At 36.3% G+C, this 24,265-nt stretch overlaps 1 protein-coding gene across 20 annotated transcripts in view; it reads left to right on the top strand.

Annotated features, from left to right (window-relative positions):
• Positions 1–24,265, top strand: part of RBM26 (RNA binding motif protein 26) — an 84,359-nt gene that overhangs the window by 2,319 nt on the left and 57,775 nt on the right. The gene's annotated exons all lie outside the window — the stretch shown is intronic.

Below are 24,265 nucleotides of genomic sequence, written 5' to 3'. Positions count from 1 at the left end.
GAGACTGGGAAGTTTCAGAAGAACGTGTAAATAGGGAAAAGAAGAGAGTCCAGGTCTGAGGTTGGAAGAAAAGTGGGATATATGTCACTAATGAAAGAGATGTATGACAAAAGAGGAAGGTTGTCGGCTTGGTGGGATACTACATAATGGATAAAATGGAGACAGAGGGGCCCTTAGGTTGGCAAGGTAGAAGTCATTGGTGAACTTGTTGAAAAGTTTCACTGAGTAGGATGGTGCAGATAGGAGCCCTGATTGAATGGGTTGGAGAGAGTGGGCAGCAGTAGAGTATAGTTGAGACCGTGGAGCCAGAATGGCTGCCTTTGAATTCTGCCTCCGCCACTTACCTGCTGTGATATTGGGTAAGTAACTTAGCTCAGTGCCTCCGGTTCCTCGTGTCTGAGAGGGAGAAAATAATTAATATGTATTAAGAAAATCTTTGAACACTGTCTGGTTTATAATTAGCACTCAGTAAATGTTCAGTTCAGTCGCTCAGTCGTGTCCGACTCTTTGCAACCCCATGAATTCGCAGCACGCCCGGCCTCCCTGTCCATCACCAACTCCCGGAGTTCACTCAGACTCACGTCCATCGAGTCAGTGATGCCAGTAAATGTTAGGTGAATGGAAAACTTAGAATGTTTTGCGTTAAAATAGCATTCCCTTGTATAAGCCTTCAGTTCTCAAATTACTTAGTTTTATTACCATTTTTTCTTCTTATTGAAGAGAAGATTATTTATAGCTGATTAGTGTGTTTGCTTGTAATTTTTTTTCGTCGTTTTAATAAAGCATATTCAGGTATCATATAGCATACTCAGATGACTGTAGCCCTGCAGTCTTTACTGCTGGAATAAGGCACTACTTGTAGAACCTAGACAGTGGGAGGAGCTGGGATTGGTCCTTTTGTAATGTACACTGCTGTGGTCAAATTGAACACTTATCCAAGTTTCTGTCCCTTTAACTGCACTTCAAGTGAATTCTTTTAGATGACTTTTAAAGCTGATTCTAGTTATTTAAGACCTATGGTTTCTAACCTTGGTTTTGTGTAACTTTAAGATGTGTTTGTTATCTAAAGAGACTTTTTCTTTTTTTTTTTTTTTTGGCCAAATAGCACCTATTTGAGGCAGGACTTTACGAAGATAGAACTTGAAATTTGTATGGAACTTTTTACCTATTTGCGCTAGTAAAGTATCTCATGGTTTTGAACTTGCCTTGTAGTTTAAATGTTTTAATTCAGTAAATATTAATCTACTCTGTGCTAAGCAGTGTGTTAAGATATTGGTGAAACGGTGGGAAACATGACATGAAATGACCATCTTCATATCGTTTACCAGGGAAGACAGATGTTAAACAAGTAACTATAAGACTGGTGAGCATGATGAATCCAGAATGCTATGAAAATATATGTCTGGAACGTCTGGAAAGACTTTTGTTGTCTGACAGTATTTCATCTCCACTAGGAAGGATGAGGAGTAGTTGGTTGGGGCAAAAGGATGGGAATGGAGAGTTGTAACAGCAAGGTTTTTGAGGGCAGATCGTATGAAGGCCTTAAACTGAAGGAAGGAGAGGTGAAAAAAAGAGCCAGGGGAAGCACAGCGGCAGATAGCTCCTGAGACAGGAGCCAGATTGCAGGAGACTGTTGAGTCATGTTAAGGATTTGGGATGTCATTGAAGGATAGTGGGAAGCCAGTGAAGGGTTTTGGGGGAGGAGAGTTTTCAGATGGACATTGGGGGGTGGGGTGGGGTGGAGAGTCAACCTGGTTGCAGTTTCAGCATGAAATAAAAGTTGGTAAATCTGTATTTTATTTGATTATAAGGTCTATAGGTATATCAGGATTCCAAGTTTTCTTTTTCATAATTTATTGAAAATATATGTGTTAAAATTATCTTCTTGAAATAACTGGATGTTTTTGTTCTCCAAAACATTTGCTTAGTCATACACACTTATAATAAAATAAAATAGATTTTGGTCTTTCCTGTATCATTGATTTCTTTTTCATAACGTTAAGCTCTCTTGATGTTTTTTTTATTTTTTAAACAAACGTTTCTCTGCAGTATTTTAAAACTTTTTGTGAGTTTACGTATCACTGAATGTGATTTAATAAAATCATGGATTATTTTCAGTTTAAGGGAAACCTCAAGATCTAATCAAACCCCTTAGTTTTTCAGAAAATAAAACTGAGAGTGCCCAAGTTTTGTTGAGCTTAGTAGTGATGAGCAGAATGCCTCATTTTGTGCTGCTACTAGGTCGTGCTGTGGAGGTAGCGTTGTGTAGTGGAAAGAAAACATTTTTGTGTCCACATAGACCAGTGTTCAGATCTCTCAGCTCTGCCACTTACTAAGTGAACAGGCAAGTGAACCTCCCTTTTCCTTGTTAGTATGATAGGAAGAATTATACCTGTTTCTGTAGGTGAAAGAATTAAATGAGACATATTTTTAAGAGCCCAGCCTCTTCCCCTCCACTCTCAGAAGATATATATATATATATATATATATATATGTATATCTCTAAGCAGTGAAAAAAGCATTTACCCAAAGGGAATGTTCTGAAATACAAAGAGTACCTGCTGTGCAACCTGGGGAGCTCACTCTTACAGCAGGCGTTATTTCAATTTGCTTAGGCTTCTTTCACTCACTTTGACCTTTTATCTCTAACCAAATTTTTAACCTAAAGACAAATATAGTATTTAATGCCTAACTCTTTAGCAACAGTTACCAGGGGAAAACATATTAAATAAGTTATCTGCTCTCAAGTTCAAGGTATTTTAAAGCTATATTTTTTACTGCCGACAACATAGAAAACAACAGATGAGATTACAACAGCTGTGACAAGTCAAATGAGTTTGATAAGGTTCACAGATGGTACAGTAATAAGGAAGATATAAGTACAACAATTACACTGTATTGATCTTAAATACCAGTTTGATTAAACACAGGTTACATTGCTGTTATTGCTACTGTTAACATTTGTATACATTGTTAAACCTCTGTATTACTTTCAGGTTCTGTGAGGTAAATACTGTTAGCTCCATTTTGCAAGTGATGACACCTGAGGTACTGAAGCATGAAGTTAAGATACTGGCCCAGAGTCACACATCTCTCCGTGTGACTGAACAGTGATTTAAACTCAAGCTTTTTGACTCTGGAGCCTTGTTCTTAATTTACTACAACATAATGCAGTGTATCCTTTCCTGCTTCTCTATGTGTGTGCCTGTGTATGCGTACTTTTTTTACTATTAGATTTTTGTAGTAGTAGCTACAAAAAAAGCTTTGTTCCTTTGTAAAGGAAGAAAGTTCTTAGGCATTGTGATTATGAGTGCTTTAGAGTCTAAGACAGAAACCTAGAGTTTTGTAGTCATTTCTCCTTTACCCACACTTATTACTATACCTTTCTAACGACATTAAAATTTATTTTTGTTTCACAGGAAGAACTGAAAGGTGGTCTTTTTATTTCTGAATTTTATTTACTCTTCCTCTCCTTTGATTTTTCATTTTCTGCAGACCCTTTTGGTTATAGTCAGTCTCTCATTCCTTAAGCTCAGCAAAAAACAAAACAAAGAATTAAATCATACTTCTAGTCTTTTTCATGCTAGCTTTCTTTTCCTGTCACTGTTAAATCTTGAAATAGTAGTCAGCCTTTAATTTTTCACTCATTTGTCCCCAACCATTTACTTCTTAATACCGTACAATAGTTTCTTTATATTCATGTTCAACCGAAATTGCCTACCCCAGTGTTACCATTGAATTTGTTTATTAAATGTAAAGACTTATAGAAATTTTAGTTCTTTGACCTCTATGTATGACATTAGACAGTGTTGATAGCTGCCTTTTTTTTCTTTAAACTTCTCATGACTTAGATCCCTAATATTTTGGTTCTCTTTCTTCACAAATCAGTCCTATCTCCTTAAGCTCTTTTTCCTGCCTTTGAATTGTATTTTTCTTTGTTCTGTTCCCATGACTCTTTTTTCTTAATCATTACCACTCCTGACCCTTTATTCACATTCATTCCTATGGATGGTTTCTATTGTAATATGTGCCATTGGTTTTAAAAACTGTGTGTGTGTGGTAGTTGCTTTGAAAGTTTGATTAAAGACTCCCTTCCCCAGGATATTGCATAGATGTATTTGCATTTGAATTTTAGAGCTTTTTCAAGAGTACCTGTAAGCATTTATTTTTCTCATAGGTATGTCTGGGCTTAAAACTGCTAGCTCTGTGCCTGATCCTTTTCACCTGAACTTCAAACCGCTGTATGTTTCTGAAAATAAAATATTCACTTATTTCCGTTTCATTTTTCCAAATTATTTGGGCTTGAACTTTTATTTTTTTTGTCTTCTCCTCCCTTCATTCCTTTCCCCCCATTCAGTTAATCATTGGGTTCTGTCTCTTTTAATAATTCTTACTAATGACAGTGGTCAGTAGGGAACCCTGCACTCCTTATCTAATCCACTGCAGTTTGTTTTCTAACAAACCTCCCTATCTTCAGTCTTTTTCTCGTTTGGAGTTCTTCTGGCCTGAATACCCAGCTTGTTTATTGTATTGTGTGATCAAAATCTTCAGCACTTCTAAATAATCAGTTGCATACTTCTTAACTTGACTTTCAGAACTCTAATGTCTGTTTCAAATTATCTTTCCAGTTTATATATTCCTACTTTTTACGTAAGTCTTAATTTCAACAAAAGCTGAACTTTACATTCTGATTCTCTTATCACATAGTTTATATTGTCCTTTCTGCCCCAACTTTATGTAGAAGGTAACATTCATTGAGTGCTTACTATTTGCTAATGTTTGTGCATTCACTGTGTGAGCTGGGTTCTGTTATTCCAATTTTAAAGATGAAGAAATTGACTCTTAGGAAGTTTAAGTAATATACTTCATTCATAGCTAATAAATGATAAGAGACAGGATTAATGACGAGACATTTCTATTCCAGAGTTTTGCTGTGTATTGTGATGTAATGCCTTTCTTGGTTTCTATTATATATGTTGAAATCAAAGGTCCATTGCAATTCCAGTTCATCCAGAAAGCTGTTTTATCTGTCCAGTTGAAATCAGTGACTCTTCCGTGAGTCTCCTCTCCTAGTGCCAGTTTGCGTGTTTTTTTGACACTCATCATTTGCAGACTTGTTCAGTAGTTAATTCTTTTGTTTTACTGTTCTTATTAGAGTCTAAGGTCCTTGAAAATAAACTCAAAATGTTAAGTGTTCTCTTGTATGGCACCCAACACAATGCCTCGTGGGGGGTGTACACCTGGGTTTCAAATGCATTAGTTGAAATTTCTATTTTGTGCACCCATGATCTAAGAGAGAAGAAGCATTTGTATAAAACTGTTTTGGAAAAGCAGATATATGAGCACTTTGAAGATTTACTAATCTCTGGGTCTGTTTCACTTTATTTTTACCTTACAACATTTTCAAATTAACTAAAGACTGTGATTTTTTTTTTTTTAAAGAGGGAAAGGACACTGAGAAATATTAGCATTTACTCATTAAAGTATGTGAATGCTGGTATATGCAAGATTGCTTAGCTCCATAGAGCTGCACAAAAAATTATGGTAATTCTAGTCTGATGAATTTTATAGCTGGTAAAAGAGTTTCTGTAATTAATTATTGGCTAAAACATTTTTCATGACTTTCTTACCTCATTTTACTGCTGCAACCTTAGTTGACTTTTCCATCTGAGTGATGAATAGTTAAAATGCATTTAGCATTTTCTGTTTTAGCAATTACTTTTTTTTGGCTTACATTGCTTTTAAATGAATTATTTTATATGTATAAATCCAGGTATAGGGATAGTATTAGTAACAAAATGGAAAATAATATATTCCAGTGTTTGGTATGTTTGTGTTGAGAATGACCAAAACTTGAGCTAAGTGTAGGCTTTTAGGAATTTTTCTTCCTCCTGCTTCCTTACTCCCCAGGAATGAATGGATGGTAAATGCTTCCTGCTGGACTTATTCACTATCTTCCTACTACTTTGTTTATGTGGAAGTCTTTTTCAGTTTACAGGTGGTAATTTCTGAAATAGGTAAAAGTTTATTTTTAACTTGAGGTTATATTTAGTATTGTGTGTGTGTGTAAAAGATGTAGGAATTGGAGATATGTTACTCATTTGTTCTTTCTGACATATTCTGCCTGTGGGTGTGTTCAGTCACTTGTACAGTATGTTATATATATTTTTCTTTCTCCTTTTTTCTATAATTGGAGGTCATTCAATATAATACATAAGAGACACCCCCCCTTTTTCAGGTTGCATAGTATTTTAATGTAATGGGTATACCATAATTTATTTAACCATCGTTTATTGATTTGCTGAACAGATAGAAGCATAGTTATGTATGTATCATGTGGTAATTTTTAAACAGATCAGTTGCATAAGTTTTGACAGTTACATATACCTATGTAATCACCATATAAAATAGGATCTAGAACTTTCTCTGGGAAACTCTCTTGTGCCTCTTTCTGAGTTTTTCTTTCTAACAAGACATCCACTCTTATGTTGGCATTATGAATATGACTGCTGTGAATATTTTTAATTAAGCTGTTGTTGAAATATTTTCTTTTGGGGGAGGGGTAAATACCTAGAGGGGTATTTGCTAGGTCATAGGGTAGCTGCATGTTTTCTATTATAAGAAACTTTAGAAATTGTTTCTAAAGTGGTTGAACTATTTCACATTGCTATCTGTGATTTGTGAGAGTTCCAGTTGCTTCATATCCTCAGCATTATTTAGTATTGTTAAGTTTTTTGTTGTTGTTTTTAAACCTTTATAGTGAGTATAAAATGACATCTTACCCTTTTTGGACTGACAGTTTAATTCTCTTTATGGTTTTAATTTGCATTTTCCTGATGAGTAATACTATTGAGGACCTTTTCATGTGTTTATTGACTGTCACATCTTTTGTAAAGCGGCTGAAGTGAAGTGAAGTGAAAGTCTCTCAGTCATGTCTGACTCTTTGCAATCCCAGGACTGTATACGGTATAGTCCATGGAATTCTCCAGGCCAGAATACTGGACTGGATAGCCTTTCCCTTCTCGAGGGGATCTAACTCAGGGATCAAACCCAGGTCTCCTGCATTGCAGGCGGATTCTTTACTAGCTGAACCACAAGGAAAGCTTATGGCTAAGTCTTATTTATTTTTAAAATTGGGCTATCTTATTGCCAGTATCTAGGAGCTCTTTATTCATGTAGAATACATGTCCTACAGGTTTTTCCCCTACTCTGTGACTTGTGTGCAGTAGTCCCTCCTTATCTGTGGTTTTGCTTTCTGTGGTTTCAGTTACCTATGATGAGCTATGGTTTAAAAATATTAGATGGAAATTTTCAGAAATTAACAATTTATAAGTTTTAAACTGCATGCTTTTATGAGTAACATGATGAAATCTTGCATTGTCCTGCCCAAGATGTGAATCATTCCTTTGTCCAGCATATCCCAACCGTTTGTCACTTAGTAACTGTCCTGGTTATCAGCTTTGCTCTCGTGATACTATACTGCTGTGCTTGTGTTCAAGTAACTCTTATTTTGCTTAATTATGACTGCAGCACTCAAGATTAGTATAGGCAGTTTGAATATATCAAAGAGAAGCCATAAAGTGCTTCCTTTAAACAAAAAGGTGGAAATTCTCAATAAGGAAAGGAAAAATTCGGTACTGAAGTTGCTGAGATTTATAGTAAGAATGAATCTTCTATCTGGAAATTGTGAAAAAGGAGAAAAATTTTTTCTAGTTTTGCTGTCACGCTTCAAAGTGCAAAAGTTTTGACAGCTGTGTGGTAAGTACCTAAGATGGATAAGGCCTTCAATTTTAAAATAATGTATTTTGAAAGAAGAGAGAAAGCGACACTACACTCACATCAATTTTATTACAGTATATAGTTATAATTATTCTATTATTGTTAATCTCTTACTGTGCCTAATTTATCTACCTGATTTGGTCATAGGTATGTGTGTATAAGTGGCGGGTAAAAAATCTGCCTGCAATGCAGGAGACGGACAGGAGACCTGGGTTCCATCCCTGGGTGGGGAAGATCCCCTGGAAAAGGAAATGGCAACCACTCTGGTATTCTTGGGTTTCCCAGGTGGTGCTAGTGGTAAAGAACCCACCTGCCAATGCAGGACACAGATGTAGGTTTGATCCCTGGGTCGGGAAGATGCTTAGAGGAGGGCATGGCAACCCACTCCAGTATTCTTGCCTGGAGAATCCCATGGACAGAGGAGCCTGGTGGGCTTCAGTCCCTAGGGTCTCAGAGTTGTACACAACTGAAGTGACTTAGCACACATACATACCTGTATGGGAAAAAACTTAGTGTATAGTAGGGTGTATCTGTGGTTTCAAGCATCCACTGGGTGTCTTGAAATGTATTTCCACCATGGATAAGGTGAGCGTGCAGTTGCTCAGTCATGTCTGACTCGTTGTGACCTCGTGGACTGTAGCCCCTCAGGCTCCTCTGTCCATGGGATTTTCCCGGCAAGAATCCTGGAGTGGGTTGCCATTTCCTTCTTCAGGGGTCTTCCCAAGCCAGGGATAGAACCCATATCTCCTGTAGTGCAGGTGGAGTCTTCACTACTGAGTCACCTGGGAAGCCCTGTGGATAAGGGGGGAGTACTATATAATAATGTCATTTTGTGGGCAGAAATTTTTATTAAGTCCAGTTTATTTTTGTTTTATGGTTATGTCTAACAAGTCTTTATCTCCTCCAAGATCATAAAGACGTTATATGTTCTAGAAATATTCTGCCTCTTGGTAGGTTTAGGTCATTTATCTCAAATGAATTTTTAAATGCATATGGAGGCATTCAGACAAGCCACCTGTTCTTACTTGGCCCTGTAATAATTGTTTCTCTGCTCCAAACTCTGACATTTAGGCTTGTTTGGCCTACCTGTGTGTCCATCAGGCACACAAACTTGTGTTTATTGACAGTTTTGGCAAGCCAGCCTAGTAATCTGTTTCAGTGGCAGATTGACTCTGCCCAGGAGCAGCCTCTTCCCCGAGTCCCCAGCACCTGCCAGAGCTCATGTCGCTCTGGGGAACTCAGGAGGACTCTCCCTGACAGGGACTGGCTGCCCTGGCTCAAGGCTGTTTGGAGTCAAGAAATGAAAAGCCAGAAATGCATATGGAATGAGGTAGGGCCAGTGGCTCTTTTATCTTTTTTTTTTTTTTAATAAGTGTATTGTTTATTTTTCCATAAATGGTCCCTAAAAAAAGACTTTCCTATTGGATGACTTGGCTTGTCGTTTGATAATTAACTGTACTTATAAGTCTGTTTCTGAACTCTGTCTTGGTCCACTGACATTTGGCATGTTGGTTGATAATTAACTGTGTATGTGAGTCTGTTTCTGGACTCTGTCTTGGTCCAGTGATATGTATGTATTCTGATGCTTATACCACACTGTCTAAATAACTTTATAATTTTTGAAATCAGGTTATGTAAATCCTCCTAGTTTGTCCTTTTGAAAAATTGTCTGGTTTATGCTGGATTCATTTCCCTATAAAGGTGAGAGTCGGTGTTTCAGTTTCTATGAGAAGGCCTGTGTTGATTGTTGATAGGGATTGAGTTGAATGTAGAGATCAATTTTAGAAGAAAGAGGATCATTTTTCAAATTTTATTGTTATTTACATATTGATTGATATTTACATATTGACCTTGTATTTTGCAACTGAGAATCCTTATTATTTACAGTAGCTATTTTATAGATACTTTGGAATTTATCAGTCATGTTATCTGTGATAGTTTTACTTTCTGATTTTTTAAAAAATTTTCATTTCTTATTGTATAGGTTAGGAACAACAGTGTAAGTTAAATTGAAGTAGTCTAAGAGTTGACATCCTTGTTTTGTCCAAGTCTTAGGGGATAGAGACCTAGTGTTTAAGTATTAACTGATGTTAGTGCTAGATTTTTTTAATAATTGCCTTTTACCAGATTGAGGAAATTCTCTTCTGTTCTTAATTTGCAGAGTGATTTGTCATGAAAAGGTAAAGAATTGTCAAATTCTTTGTCTACATTTATTGAAATGATCACGTGCTTTTCTCTCTTTTTCTGTTAATATTGTACGTTACCTGGATTGGTTTTCAAATGTTAAGCCAACCTTGCATTTCTGAGATAAACCCCGTTTGGTCATGATGTAATTATCCTTTTTATGCATATTACTGGATTTGATTTGCTAATATTTTGTTAAGTTTTGCTTCTGTTTATGAGGGCTGTATTTTATTTTTTCTATAAAATGTTAGATTTCACTGATGAAGCCATCTGGGAATGAAGATTTTGTTGTGAAATGGATCTTTTGTTACAAAATCAGTTTGTTTAACAGGTATAGGTCTATTTAGGTATTCTGTTTCTTCTTGTGTTACTTTTGGTAATCTATGTTTTTTTAAGGGTTTTTCTGTTAAGTTGCTAGATGTATTGACACAGAGTTGTTTGCATTGTTGCCTTATCACTCATTTAATGACTATAGAATCTTTTTGATGCTTCCCCTCCTCTTTTAAAAATTATACCTGATTTTGGTAATATTACTTTTTTATTTTCTTGACCATTTCTGCTAATAGTTTATCAATTTTAGTCATCTTTTACCAAGAACAGTATTAGCTTTGATTGTTTTCTATTTTGATATTATATTTTTATTGTTGCCTTTTTCTACTTAGAGTTTAATTTGCTGGCTTTTCCTTCTTTCTTCAGAGGAAAGCTTAGGCCATTGGTTTTATATTTTTCTTGTAGTTTCAAAAACTAGGGCCTGGAGGTAAAGCACAGGCAGGTATCCAGAATCTTGTTAATGCTGAGATTCCAGTTCTTATAAAACGCGAGATCCTGATAGTGATAGAAACTTTTTTTTTTAAACCAGCAATGTTGGACTGTAATGTATCAGGTGCTTCAAAATGTGGCCACAAACCTTTAAGAACTGCTTCCATTTTATATAATTTGAGGTGCTGTATGGGAGTTCTAAATTGATCCATCATGATGTGAAATTCACTATGTGATTCAAATGTAACAGTGCAAAATTGAATACAGAGCCATGCATAATCTTTCTCTTAGAAATCTAGAGGGGTTGTAATTTCAAATATTATGCAATTAGATTAAATCATAATGCAACAGTTAAAAAAAAAAAAAGATTATCCTGATCATGCCCTCAAAAACATTAGAAGCCAGTGGTGAACTGAATCAAACTAAGTTTCTTACAAAGCCCAAGCCATGTCAGTTACAGAACAGTTGACTCCACTCTAGTGTCCTAGCAAAAGAAAGGACATACCCTTTACTGAAGATAAATCTTATTTACTTCAGTCTCTACCTCAGTGTTCTTTTACACAAAATTTTCAACTTAATGAAATAGCAAGGAACACAAAATAGTAAGAAAGTAAGATTCACTTGAGAAGAAATAGTCAATGGAGAGATGACTCAAGTATTAGAATTATTAGACAAAAACTTTAACTGTGATAAAAATGCTGAAGAATTTATTTAAGCATTCGGACAACATACATAAAGATATGGGGAACTTCAGTTAATACACAGAAGCTATCCAGAAGAATTTAATGGAGAAATCTAGAAATGAAAAGTACAGCAGAAATTAGCAGACTGGACACCATAAGAAAAAAACAGCAGTGAACTTGAATGTAGGAAAATAGAAAATATCCAAATCAAAGGGACAAAAGTAATTTTAAAGATATATCTGAGATCTGTAAGACAGTATCAAGCAACCTAAAATAAAGTTACTGGAATTCTGGGAAAAAGGGAAGAAAAATGAAGCAGAAAAAATGTTTGAAGACATAACAACCAAGGACTTTCCAAAAATGGGTGAAAGACATTAAAACATAAATCCAAATTGGCAAAATCAAGCAGGATAAAATGTGTGTGTGTGCGCGTCTGCGTGTACACACACACAGCTGTGAGCATTTCATGGTCACACACTGCTGATCAAATAAAAAGACTTTTAAAAGTAGTCAAAGAAAAAAGATACTTTACATATAAGAAAATAAAGACTCAAATTGAGGCTAATTGCTTATCATCATCGATGAGGGACCGTGGCAATAGTATTATAAAACAGCGAAGTGTATACACACTCAACACTTAGCAGCTAAAACCACAAGAGTAGTTGTGGAAGTAGGAAAGGAAAATTAGAAGAGATCTGCCAGGGCACTCCCAGCTTTCAACTAGCTAAGTCTAGGAGAAGAATAGGAGGGCTGAGCAAACTCCTTTTAGGATTCCAGGTCTTCACAGAGAATTGGTTGGTTACCCTACCAAAAAAAAAAGGCGGGGGGGGGGGGGGGGCAAGAAAACAGCTGCTCTGCTTATATTCTCATCAATTTGCTGTTGCTTACTGGCAGTTTAAAAGTTGATATGGGAAAGCATTTATAAAAATCTTCAGTTATAAATAAAAAACATAATAAACTGTCAGTGTGAACCTTGTTCTTTTTATACTATTTGATGATGGCTATAGTACTTGCACCCCACTCCAGTGCTCTTGCCTGGAAAATCCCATAGATGGAGGAGCCTGGTAGGCTGCAGTCCATGGGGTCGTGAAGAGTCGGACACGACTTCACTTTTCACTTTTCACTTTCATGCATTGGAGAAGGAAATGACAACCCACTCCAGTGTTCTTGCCTGGAGAATCCCAGGGACAGGGGAGCCTGGTGGGCTGCTGTCTATGGGGTCTCGCAGAGTCGGACACGACTGAAGCGACTTAGCAGTAGCAGCATAGTACTTTACATTTTCAAAAAAGTTTTTTATAATAACAGATTGTGAAAGAGATCTCATTTTGAAGACTTTCATAAATTTGTACTTAGCAGTCTGTGAAGTATTTCAAGCACTTTTCTCAAATTGGATTGTGTTAAAGTTTTAAAACTTCTGAAGATATCGAGTGCCCCAAATTGGAAGAGCAGTTCTGTGGGGAATTACGACTCTTCATTATGCTTAGGAAAAGGTTTTTGACTCCAGCTAGCCTTTGCTGGTTTCAAATTAAGGAGGGATGAATTATGCCATACCAAAGTGTATGGACATTTCGGGGGACTAGGTTATAGGATACTGGGAGGGTTAATTAAAGCAATGGAATAATTGGTCAGATCTTCTTTTGAGAATGAAACTATGATGTTTAGAGATTTGATTAAGTTGTAACATTTTGGAGACAAGAAAGACTAAATAGCAGTTTTTTAGTCTAGTTTTAAGAGTGAGTTGTAAAATGTCTAAATTTGGACTTTGGCAGAAGGTAGGAAGATAGAAGTACTATGCTTTGAACATATGTACTGAATGCAATGAGGGGCATCTCAGCAGTCAGGTTATGGAAGAAAAAGCAGCCAGGAAGGACTTGTCAAAATGCTTGTGGACTTTTTTTTATTGACCTTTCTTGAGATCCATGACAGCTCTGAACTTGTTGGCACACTTTTATATTTGCTATAATTGGGTTTGATCTTAACTGAAAATTGTTCTGTGTGTGTTTTGGTTGCTATACCCCTAATTAAGAATGCTATTATTTATTGTGATAATTAGTACACTTCTCCAGTGTGATTGGTTCTAGGGAAAAGATACTTTGTTATCTAGTCTGAAACAGACAAGTACACCAATAGTAACATTTTAACAGTGATAGAAATATGTACAGATCTTGTTTCCTGGGAATTCAGGAAAAATATGTAAAATGTTTCTATTTAGTTATTCTTTATCTTTCCCAAAGGCTCAAACCTTGCTCACCAGTGTTCAGAAGAGGGAGTTCTGTGGCTTTTGAAAAAGATCTAGAAGGAACCATTTTGGTTTTTTTTTTTTCCTCTCTCAATTTTTTTTCAGATTACATACTGAATTATTTTAAGTAGGGGAGGGAGTGCAATGATGGTGAAAGCTTTTGTATCTTATTCCTAAAAAATGACCCATTTGGTCAGGTTATATGGTTCAGTGCCTTTGTTTTAAAAATGAGAAAGTGGAAGCCTAGAGAAATAAAATACTAACTCAGGATTACGTAATAAATGAATAAAGTAAGATAACACTAGAAATCTGAAAACCTCTGGGTTTTTGGAGTTCAGTGCTTTTCAATACCAGACTGCTTCAAAAAAAGCTGACAGTTTGGCTTAGAAGAGAACATAGATTTGAAAGGGAATAGTGCTTAAAATATAGTAACTAAGTTTTAACATCTTTTCAAAGGGAGTGGTGATAATAAGCATCTTATAATTTCACATTTTTAATCTGTTTTTTTCATTAGTAGTGCATTTGCTTTGGTGTTTGCAGGTTAATGCTTTCTCATTTGTAATCATATTTATTTGTAATTATTTCTAATTTGGCAGAGCAGCTGTTCTCTCAGATAAGGAAACTGAAGGTTCGTTTTTTAGCTGTGAGGTCTGTGAGGTGGAAAGTATCCCCTTTATAATGAAAAAATTTCAGCGTGATTTGATAGCAATATTAGAAAACTGTTGTGGCAATATTAGAAAAAAACTAGAAGTCTATCATAAGCTACACAGTATTAGCCAGACTTTTTTTTTTTTTAACATATGAGGGAGCAGGTAATAAGAATTTAATTAAAAATAGAATGACAGAATTAGGTTTTTCAGATTTCTAGTCTTAGTGCTATTTCTTTTGGATAATTCTGCCCCTTCTTAGTCAAGGGAGAAAATGTTCCTTAGCCTCTGCTAGTAACTGAAGGCATGAAATGCTTCAGATCTGTTTTGTAACTAGGTAAATGGGACCCCACATATAAGTAACTGAAGGAGTGGACTTTGGAAGCCAGAGCCCTTTCCCAGCAAATTTGATTCTTCCTCAGCTGTGAATTGAAATGTAAAACATTTAAGAAATAATGGAGTTTTCTTGAGGGCTGCCATATCAGCATTTCACCTGCAGTCTACTTCTCCTTTGAGAGAGAATTCTGTAACATGATTGTGTAACCATACGTGTGTATGCTTAATTTGTTATTTGGGCTACTGCTTTTTGCACTGAACAGTATGAAGTCTGACTCTTGGGGAGTTTGAAGACTGTCTTTGAATCAGACACTTAATACTTGATGAATAAATTGTAAAGCAGTGATTCTCAACTGTGTGACTCCTGGGATTTCCTGAGACCCTTCCATGAAATCTATGAGGTCTCCACTTTTCCAATTGTATACTAGTTGAGGAGGTATTTTCTTCATGTATTTCAACCAAAACAGCATATTAAGACAGATTAAATGTAAAAGATAAAAGAACCTGTCTATTATTTAAGCCAGGCATCAATGGTATTTGCCCAAAAAAAAGAAACATTATCAGTTTTACCAAAGTTTTATTTTCTTGTGGGAATATAACTGTATTCATAAAAAGTATAGGATACAGATTTCCCCTGATTTCTGAAAACAGAGCGTTCCTGTGAAACTTTTCTTAAGCCAAAATGTCATGAAGTGAAGAAGTCATTACTTTAGGACACATCTTGTTAATGGGTGCACAAAATAAGTTGGGATAAAGCATAGCTGCTCACAGACACAGTTCAGAGCTGTGGTGGCCTGATGCTGAGATGCCTGGTGTAGTTCCTGGGAAAGGATCTTAGCAGTGCCACTCTGTCTGCTCATGATAATACCAACTTCTCTTCAACTTGCTACAAAGCAAATGCTGGAGACTTTCAGCTTTTCATCTTTTCTCATAAAAGTGAAAATCCCTTCCAAATTTCTTGTGGTTATTAGCAGTATAGCTCTTCTGTAAAAGTCACAAAGTGACATAAAGCAAATTTTCAAAAAGCAGGGGATATGTGTGTTAATTTCAGGTTATTCAATTAGTCATTGAGCTCCGTGCAGCCCTGCCCTGCAGTGGGGGTATAGCTCAAATTAAGGTCAGTCATTTCCCAGAACCAATATGATGATGCTGTTGGAGAGGGGAGGCTGCTCTTGCTGTCAGAAGAATGTAAGTACAGAACTGCTCAGGGCCATTTTTGTTGCCACATGGAGAACGCCTGCCTCAAAACGAAAATTCAAAGGAAAGCAGAATGGAAAGGGAAGGTCCTGGTAACACCATTTGAACTCCTGGATCTAGCTGTGCCTACACTTCGACTTCCCTCTTGTTTATATCCATAAGTTCCTCCTCTGGTTTACTCTTCCTGCCTCCTCCCAAGTATTTATGTTAAATTGTAATGGGTTTATTTAGTTATTTTAAGCTAAATAGTGTAGAATTTTTTCAGTTTTAAATTTTGTTATAAATAATGCCATATAGAAGAATCATTTTAAATAAAAGCTCCTCTGGGTTCTCCCTAATTTGTAAAGTGTAAAAGGATTCTGAGACCAAAAATTTGAGAACCACTGCTCTCAAGGTAAGGAGGCACTCCTGCCATTTCTTGAGGGTAATACAAAAGAATGAAGGAACTAGCTAAGTAGTTTTCAGCATTATAATTGCATATTTTGTGGTAAGTTTTTACCAGTGATAAGAAGTGGTACGTGTGATGGTCATGGATAGATCATGTTTAGATATGCTTGCTGTATGTTCATTTTATTTTGTAAAATGAAGTGGGCATGTAATATAAATGAGTAACCTTTCCTGTAACTAATTACTACATACAAATAATCTATTTTCCCTCTTTATTTGAATTGGATGAAGCTGTATAATAAACTATGGTAATCAGATTTTTCAATGTATATAGTCTGTTGCAGTGGAATTTGGGTTTTTAAAAGAGTAATTCGAAGTACAGAATATAGTTGCATGACTTTGATGCAAATTAGATATTTTTCTTGAATATAAAGTGAAAATTTGGTAGGAACAGACGTGGGTGTATATCCGTGTTCTAAAGTTACTGAGTTAACATATTTAAATTTAATTTTTAATTCCCACTGCCACCTCCAGTTCCTCCTTCTCAAGATTACTGAAAATGGAAGCTTGGGTTACATTTCATCAGTTATCTTCCACTGAATTTCTAAAGCCTCCAAGAAGCTTGAAGAAAATGAAACCAACTACTCTTTGAAATATTGTACTGCAGTACAATATTTTTTCACTTTACTATTTTGAAAGTATTAAATAAAAAATGAAAGCTAATATGATGTTAGGATTAATTAGAACCTTTATATTAGGTTTTTTTTTTAATGTGTAGTTGATTTACAGTGTTGTGTGTTGTGCCAGTCTCTGCTGTACAGCAAAGTGACTGTTGATTCATGTTTTTTGAAGTCTTTCTTAAGAAAATAAAGGTCTTTGGGGAGATTTTATTAAAAATTTGATCTTGCGCATTGCTTTGGCTTTTCTAGCTTATTTAGTGCATGTGCTCCCCTGTCCAGATACAGCTGGAGGAGAATGAGCATGTTCACCCCATGCTTTTCAGGGGCATTATTTGTATCCTTAACAGAGTATATTCAGAGATTGCTAAAGTTTTATTTGTATGCCTTTAAAATCATTGATTTGAATGACTTCATAGTGATCCGATGTTAATTGTAAATCCTTACAAAAGTGAGAGATCCAAATGTTTGTGAATGCTCACTTTGCTCCATCCCACTGGACTCCTGTCCCCTATGTGTCAAGTAGATGCCCACCTGAGGTCTTTCCTGTTGGGTTCCTTCTTTTTCCTAGAAGAAGGATCTTTTTCTAGAAAGCCAAAAAAGCTTGCTTGTACTATGTTCTGCTCCCTATCTAACTTCAGATCCCTATCCTTTCCTGATAATCTTACCTAGGATCTACTCATTCATTCCTTCTCCTTCCCTTTTCTTTCTCTTTTTCCCCTTCACTCCTTTTCTGTACTTTATTCCCTCATTGTTGTTTAGTCACTAAGTCGTGTCAGACTCTTTGCTACCCCATGGACTATGCTGCCATGCCCCTCTGTCCATGGGATTTTCCAGGTTGAAATACTGAAATGGTTTGACATATCCTTTTCCTGCATTGGCAGGTGGATTCTTTACCTCTGAGCTAGCAGGGAAGCCCTGTATTCCCTTACCTTGCATATTTTCTCTTCAGAACTCTTGTCTACTTGAGAATGCCTTGTATGTATGTATGGTCTGTGTCCTCCCTACATCTCCAGTGAAATAAATTCTGTAACGATAGGGACTTTCTGGTTTTCAAATTTGTATCCCCAGGATTCTAGAACAGTACCTGACATTTTAGGTGCTTATTAAATATTTTTGAAAGGTGAATGTGCTGTTAGAAGATAACTGATAAACTAAAGTTTTATTCTCAGAACTTTATGAAAATGGAAAAGAAAGGGCCCTGACAAGTGAGCTAATAATCTAGTGAAATTTGTAAGTATATTCTCTTTCTCTCTTTCTTTTAGTATTGTCTCAGGTACTGTGTTAGGTGCAGAGGCTACATATACGAGTAAGAAGTTGTACTTTTTGATTTTGATATATTTTTGATGAAACTATATTTTATAGTTTATATTTTATCTATAATGTAGTATAAAGTTGCTACTCATTATTATAGATTTGAAAAGAATGCTGTATTATCTTTTTATATATCTACACAATACCCCATGAACAAATTAAACCTAAGGATTACACTCTTTGAGGTTTGTGAGGGATTTACTATCTAATTTAGTGCTTGTCTGCCAGGGGCTGTTGAACCTATGCTTGAAACCTTTCTAATGATAGAGAATTCACTTTCTTTCAGGCAGTTTATTCAGCCTTTGGGAGGCCTTTGATTATTAAAAAATTCCATCTCTATTTTAAACCAGAATCTCTTGCTTCCACTTACTGGTTCTAATTATATCCCATGGAGGATGTAGTGAATAAAGGTGATCCTTCTTCCTTGTGGTAGCCCTTCAATTATTTGAAAACCTACCAAGTGCACTCTGACATTTCAGTTTTCCAGGCCAAGAATCTCTAGCAAGCTATCTGATGATGATACACCTTTCCATTCTGGTCAGTTTCTAAGAATGTTTGGGTTTGTTTATACATTTATGAAAGGTGGCACCGAGAAGAGAAAGCAGTGGCCTCCCTGCTGCACACGAGAGCCACACTGTTTGCTCTCGAGTTATCAGTTCTCAGTTTTATCTCATCTTGATGATCCCTTTTCCTTCCTTTCACACGTTATCTCATTTGGCTTTTATCAGTTAAAATACATGCTTGCTTCCCCTTCATCTCACACTCCTCAGTGCTATTTTGTAGTTTCTTGTTTTGTGTTTTACTTTCTCCCCTCCTCCCCTCCCCTCCCTGACTCCCTTCCCCACAACAGACACACAGAAAGGTAATTGCAGTTGGTCAGAAGTATACTTTATTGGCAGATTATGTTTTTGCTGGTCTTCAGTTCAGTTCAGTTGCTCAGTCGTGTCCGACTCTGTGACCCCATGAATCGCATCCCGCCAGGCCTCCCTGTCCATCACCAACTCCCAGAGTTCACTCAGACTCATGGCCATCAAGTCAGTGATGCCATCCAGCCATCTCATCCTCGGTCGTCCCCTTCTCCTCCTGCCCCCAATCCCTCCCAGCATCAGAGTCTTTTCCAATGAGTCAACTCTTCACATGAGGTGGCCAAAGTACTGGAGTTTCAGCTTTAGCATCATTCCTTCCAAAGAAATCCCAGGGCTGATCTCCTTCAGAATGGATTGGTTGGATCTCCTTGCAGTCCAAGGGATTCTCAGGAGTCTTCTCCAACACCACAGTTCAAAAGCATCAATTCTTCGGCACTCAGCTTTCTTCACAGGCCAACTCTTCACATCCATACATGACCACTGGAAAAACCGTAGCCTTGACTAGACAGATCTTTGTTGCCAAAGTAATGTCTTTGCTTTTGAATATGCTGTCTAGGTTGGTCATAAACCAAGGAGTAAGCGTCTTTTAATTTCATGGCTTTAATCACCATCTGCAGTGATTTTGGAGCCTCCCAAAATAAAGTCTGACACTGTTTCCCCATCTATTTGCCATGAAGTGATGGGACCAGATGCCATGATCTTCGTTTTCTGAATGTTGAGCTTTAAGCCAACTTTTTCACTCTCCTCTTTCACTTTCATCAAGAGGCTTTTTAGTTCCTCTTCACTTTCTGCCATAAGGGTGGTGTCATCTGCATATCTGAGGTTATTGATATGTCTCCCGGCAATCTTGATTCCAGCTTGGAATCAAGCTGATCTTAGAAGCACTTAAAAAACTTGTGGAAATTAAGCCTGTTTTCTAAGTAGAAATAAATTTTATCAGTTTCAGTATTATTGCTTTGTCCTTAACATTTTCAAAATGTGATTCTTTTTTTCTCTTTCCTTGATCTAAAAACTATTTTAGCCCCACTTTTCTTTCACATGTTTCCAAAGTAGTGGTAGTGTGGCAGAGGGTAGACTCTCTGACAAGATAAAGTGTCATTCAAATCACAAACCTATTGTCAGTAGCAGCAACTGGTAAATTACCTCATGAACAGTCTTTGCTTACCATGGAGACAGTTTTTAAAAATAACTGACCCCTTACTATCAGAATATAGTTTTCTTTTGATTCATAATTTAAATATTTTTACTTCATTAATTTTGCATAGTAGGTTATTATTACTCTATGCTCAGATGAAGTAGCAGTGCTACTTTTAATTAAGACAAATAGTAACAAGAGCACATTCATTGTTTGCCTTTTGTCCCTGATCCATGACATTCTGGTATATTAAACTTCAGATTATTATTTACTATTCAGATTTACTGTGTTCAGATTATTTTTTACTTAGCTGTAGTTTGTAAGTACATACCTTCTTTTGTTTTCAAAAGTGTTGAAATAAATACGAAGTGGCTTCCTATAGGACTTAAGAAAAATTACCTCCCAGATACATATTTCCTGTTTTGCTGTTAAATGTGAAATTGTAAACCTTACTTCTACTATGTAATTTGCAGTCTAACATTTTACAGAGTAATGTGCCTTTGAGACCATTTTAAGTATTTTGCATTTTTTTGGTATGGTTGTTGATTCATTATGATTGTTGGGACTTCTTAGTTCTTTATTTGATTTGAATTGCGTCTAATAGATTCTGAGCAAAGATTCAGGAATTCTATCTTGCTATTTTATAAAACTGTAGTCTAGACCATAATAATTTAAAAAATCTTTCTCCACAGTTTTAGCTGCTAACATTTTAATTCACTATTAAAGTGTCCTGTTTAAAAAATAATGGAGGAAATGGAATAGATTTGATGTTTGGCTAAGAGAAATGTGAAGTGACAGTTATTAGAAAGGTCATTATTAAACTAAAAATTCACCACAGCTATCAAACCAGTACTCAGTCAAATTATAGCATTTGGACTCAGTGTAGGGACTCTGAATTTGTTCATTAATAGCAGTTGCAATAAAACAGTAAAGATAGCGATAGTATTATATGTATATATTTTACCACAGTGATTTCTGGTAAACTAAAGTGTATTTAGCTTGATACCTCGTTAGGTTAAGGTTTAGGTGATGGTGCTTATTCAGGTTACCTAACATGAATAAGTATCATTTCATGGTCTCTTTTGCAGTTACCAGATTGCCAGTATAAGTGTGTCTGTAGGTACAGCATGAGGTTATTGTCCCATTTCTTCATGCTTATTTCATCACAGATTTAAGTACTTTCATGCTCATTATGGTAAACATGAAAAAATTAACTTACCACAAGTCATTTTGTCTGCATTTTTAAAGTGGTTGGTTTAAATAAGTATATTAAAATAAATTTTAAAGAGAAAGTGCTTAAAAATCTCATGTACCATTGAAATGAATTTTTTTCTTTTTGTTTAGGTTGTAATTCACTTCAAGTCTTTGTGAATAAATGGAAATAGATCTATGAGAAAGGTGGATTTGTGATTACTAACAGATACCCTGAAACTTAGTAGCACAGCAGACATTAATCATCTCATGACATGTATCATTCCTGTGGGTCAGAAATTTGGAGCAGCTTAGCTATGTAGTCTCTCATGAGATTGTGGTCAAGTTGTTGGTCAGTGCTGCAGTCTTGTCAAGGTTCCACTGGGGCTGTATAATTTTCTTCCATGTTCATTAACATGTGGCTACTGGCGAGAGGCCTCAGTCCACCCTGGGGGGCCCTCATTTCGTAGCCACATGGTACTCTCCATAAGGCTACTTGAGTATCCTTGAAGCACAGCAACTGATTTCTCTAGAATAAATGATTCCAGAAAAAGAACAGAGTATGCCATTGTGTCTTTTATGACCTAGATGATATCTGACCTCAGAAGTCAGACACTGTCACTTCTGCCATATTCTGATTGTTTAGAAGCAAGGCACTGAATTGAGCCTACTCTCCAAAGGATAGGGAGTTTGGCTCTGCCTTTTGAAGGGAAGACTGAAGAGTTTGAAGACAGTCACCAGAGCCATATACTGTAGGGAGTCTTCACAGCATATGATAACTGTGGTACTGGTTCCTTGATAGAGCAGTTCTCAATTCTGATACTGTATCAGACTTGTGTAGCTTTTATAAAATAAATGAAACAAAATTACAGATGGTTACATTAGACCTGTTGATTCACTTGCAGTCAGATTTTCCTTAAGTGTTACTACTGTGCAACCAGAGTTGCCCACTGTCTTTAAGATGTACTTTTTGATTCAGTGATGTGTTACTACTGTACTTCTGTAGAATTGTTACATTCCAGGTATGTATAGGAATTAAGACTTTTTGGTATATGTATTATAGTTTTCTAGCTTTAATGTATATAGGTTCCTTATTAATACTCTTAGTATTTGAACTTTTAGTAGAACTTGTAGAATTATATTTTGTGTTTATTATTGTTAGAGTTAAGATTGCTAACAATTTTACAATAAACAGCAATAAAAATAAATTGAAGGATGTCATGTATTGTTGTGTTGTTCATTCGTTCAGTTGGATCCGACTCTTTGTGACCCCTATGGATTTTAGCATGCCAGGCTTCCCTTCCCTGTCTTTCACCATCTCCCAGAGCTTGCTCAAACTCATGTCCGTTGAGTCAGTGATGCCATCCAGCCATTTCATCCTCTGTCGTCCCCTTCTCCTCCTGCCTTCAATCTTTTCCCAGCATCAGGGTCTTTGCTAATGTATCATGTTTTTCCTCAAATGAACTAAGTTATCCTACCTCTCCCCCTCGTTTGTAGTCACTATCTCTCCCCACTGTAATTCCCTAATGTATTTGTCTTTTTTTTTTTTAAGCCATGATTGGTAAGTCTTTTTGTGTCATCTGTCCTTTGAAAATCCAATTTACTGAACATTGTTCATGTTGCTGGCATGAAATTAACCCAAGCTAGGAAGTTAAATCTAACCTGGGGGTGGAGTGGGTTCTGAGTTGGGTTTTTGATAAGTTGGTGGGATAGAAAAATAGTAGAAAGTGATGCAGATGGGGCTGAGGAATTCAGAGGTTTATCGAAATAATGGACTCTGAGGGGAAGAGCACAGGAAGAAATAAATTAGAGGAACTATGCCTTGGACAGCCTTTAAGTGTATAGGGAGGCATTGTAGGGGCTTTTGCTAGGATGGCTAAGAAGTAAATTGGTGGCTGTAACTAGATGTTTGTAGCAGTAAGTAAATTGGAGGTCTGGTTTCTGGGTAGATCGCTATAAGAAACAATGCGGTTGGGGGCTGTAGTGTTGAGAGAGTAGACTTTATAAGAAGTTCAGGTTTAAATCTTGGTTCTGTTACTAGCATGTAGTCTGAAGTAGTTTGCCTAGTTTTTCTCTGAGCCTCTGTTTCATCAGTAAAGTGAGAGCTAAATACAGGGTGTAAAGTATGGAACATAGTTCATGGCTCAAATAAGGGTTCAGTAAATGTTAGTGCTTATTAGCTGTTGCCATGATTTTATTCACCCTAACTTGGAAAATGATTGTGAATTAAATAGGTAACAACTTTAGCTTAGTTGAAAAATAGTTACCTGCTTTTTAAAAATTTGATGGGCATGTTTGGGGCATCAGGGCCTCCTGACCCTGTTTCAGTTTCACTAACTTCCTACTCTCCATCCCGATCAACAGGCAAGCATAGTTTATACTTATACATATTCCATTATTCAGACATAAGCCAATCCAAATATATAATCTCTCCTTTTCTCCCCACACATGGTAATATACTATACAGATTTTTTCTATCTTTTTAAATGTAACAAATTGATAGGGAGGTATCTCTATGACATGAAAACTCCCCCATTCTTTTTTGTCCTTTTGTTGTATGCCATTCCCTTGTGTAGACTTAGTATATTTTCTTTTTCCAGTCCTCTGTAAATGGACAGTTGCAGATTTTTTATTTTATAATCAGTGTGACACTGAATACCTTGTACACAAGTCATTTTGAACATGTAAGTATATCTGTAAAGTTTATTCACTGAAATAGAATTGCTGGGTCAGTTGCATTTGTGACCTTGATATGTCGTACTCTAGTATCTACTGTGTTCCTCTCAGCAGCCATAATGTGTGAAAACTGGTTGTTTTCCCCTTAATTTTGTCTCTAGGATATATTTTCATATATTTAGATTTTCTCAACTT

The sequence above is a fragment of the Oryx dammah genome, unplaced genomic scaffold (genome assembly GCF_014754425.2).
Source record: "Oryx dammah isolate SB20612 unplaced genomic scaffold, SCBI_Odam_1.1 HiC_scaffold_24, whole genome shotgun sequence".
Taxonomy (NCBI): Eukaryota; Metazoa; Chordata; class Mammalia; order Artiodactyla; family Bovidae; genus Oryx; species Oryx dammah.
Note: the sequence above shows the minus strand (reverse complement) of the source record. Positions and strands in the feature narration are given on the sequence as shown.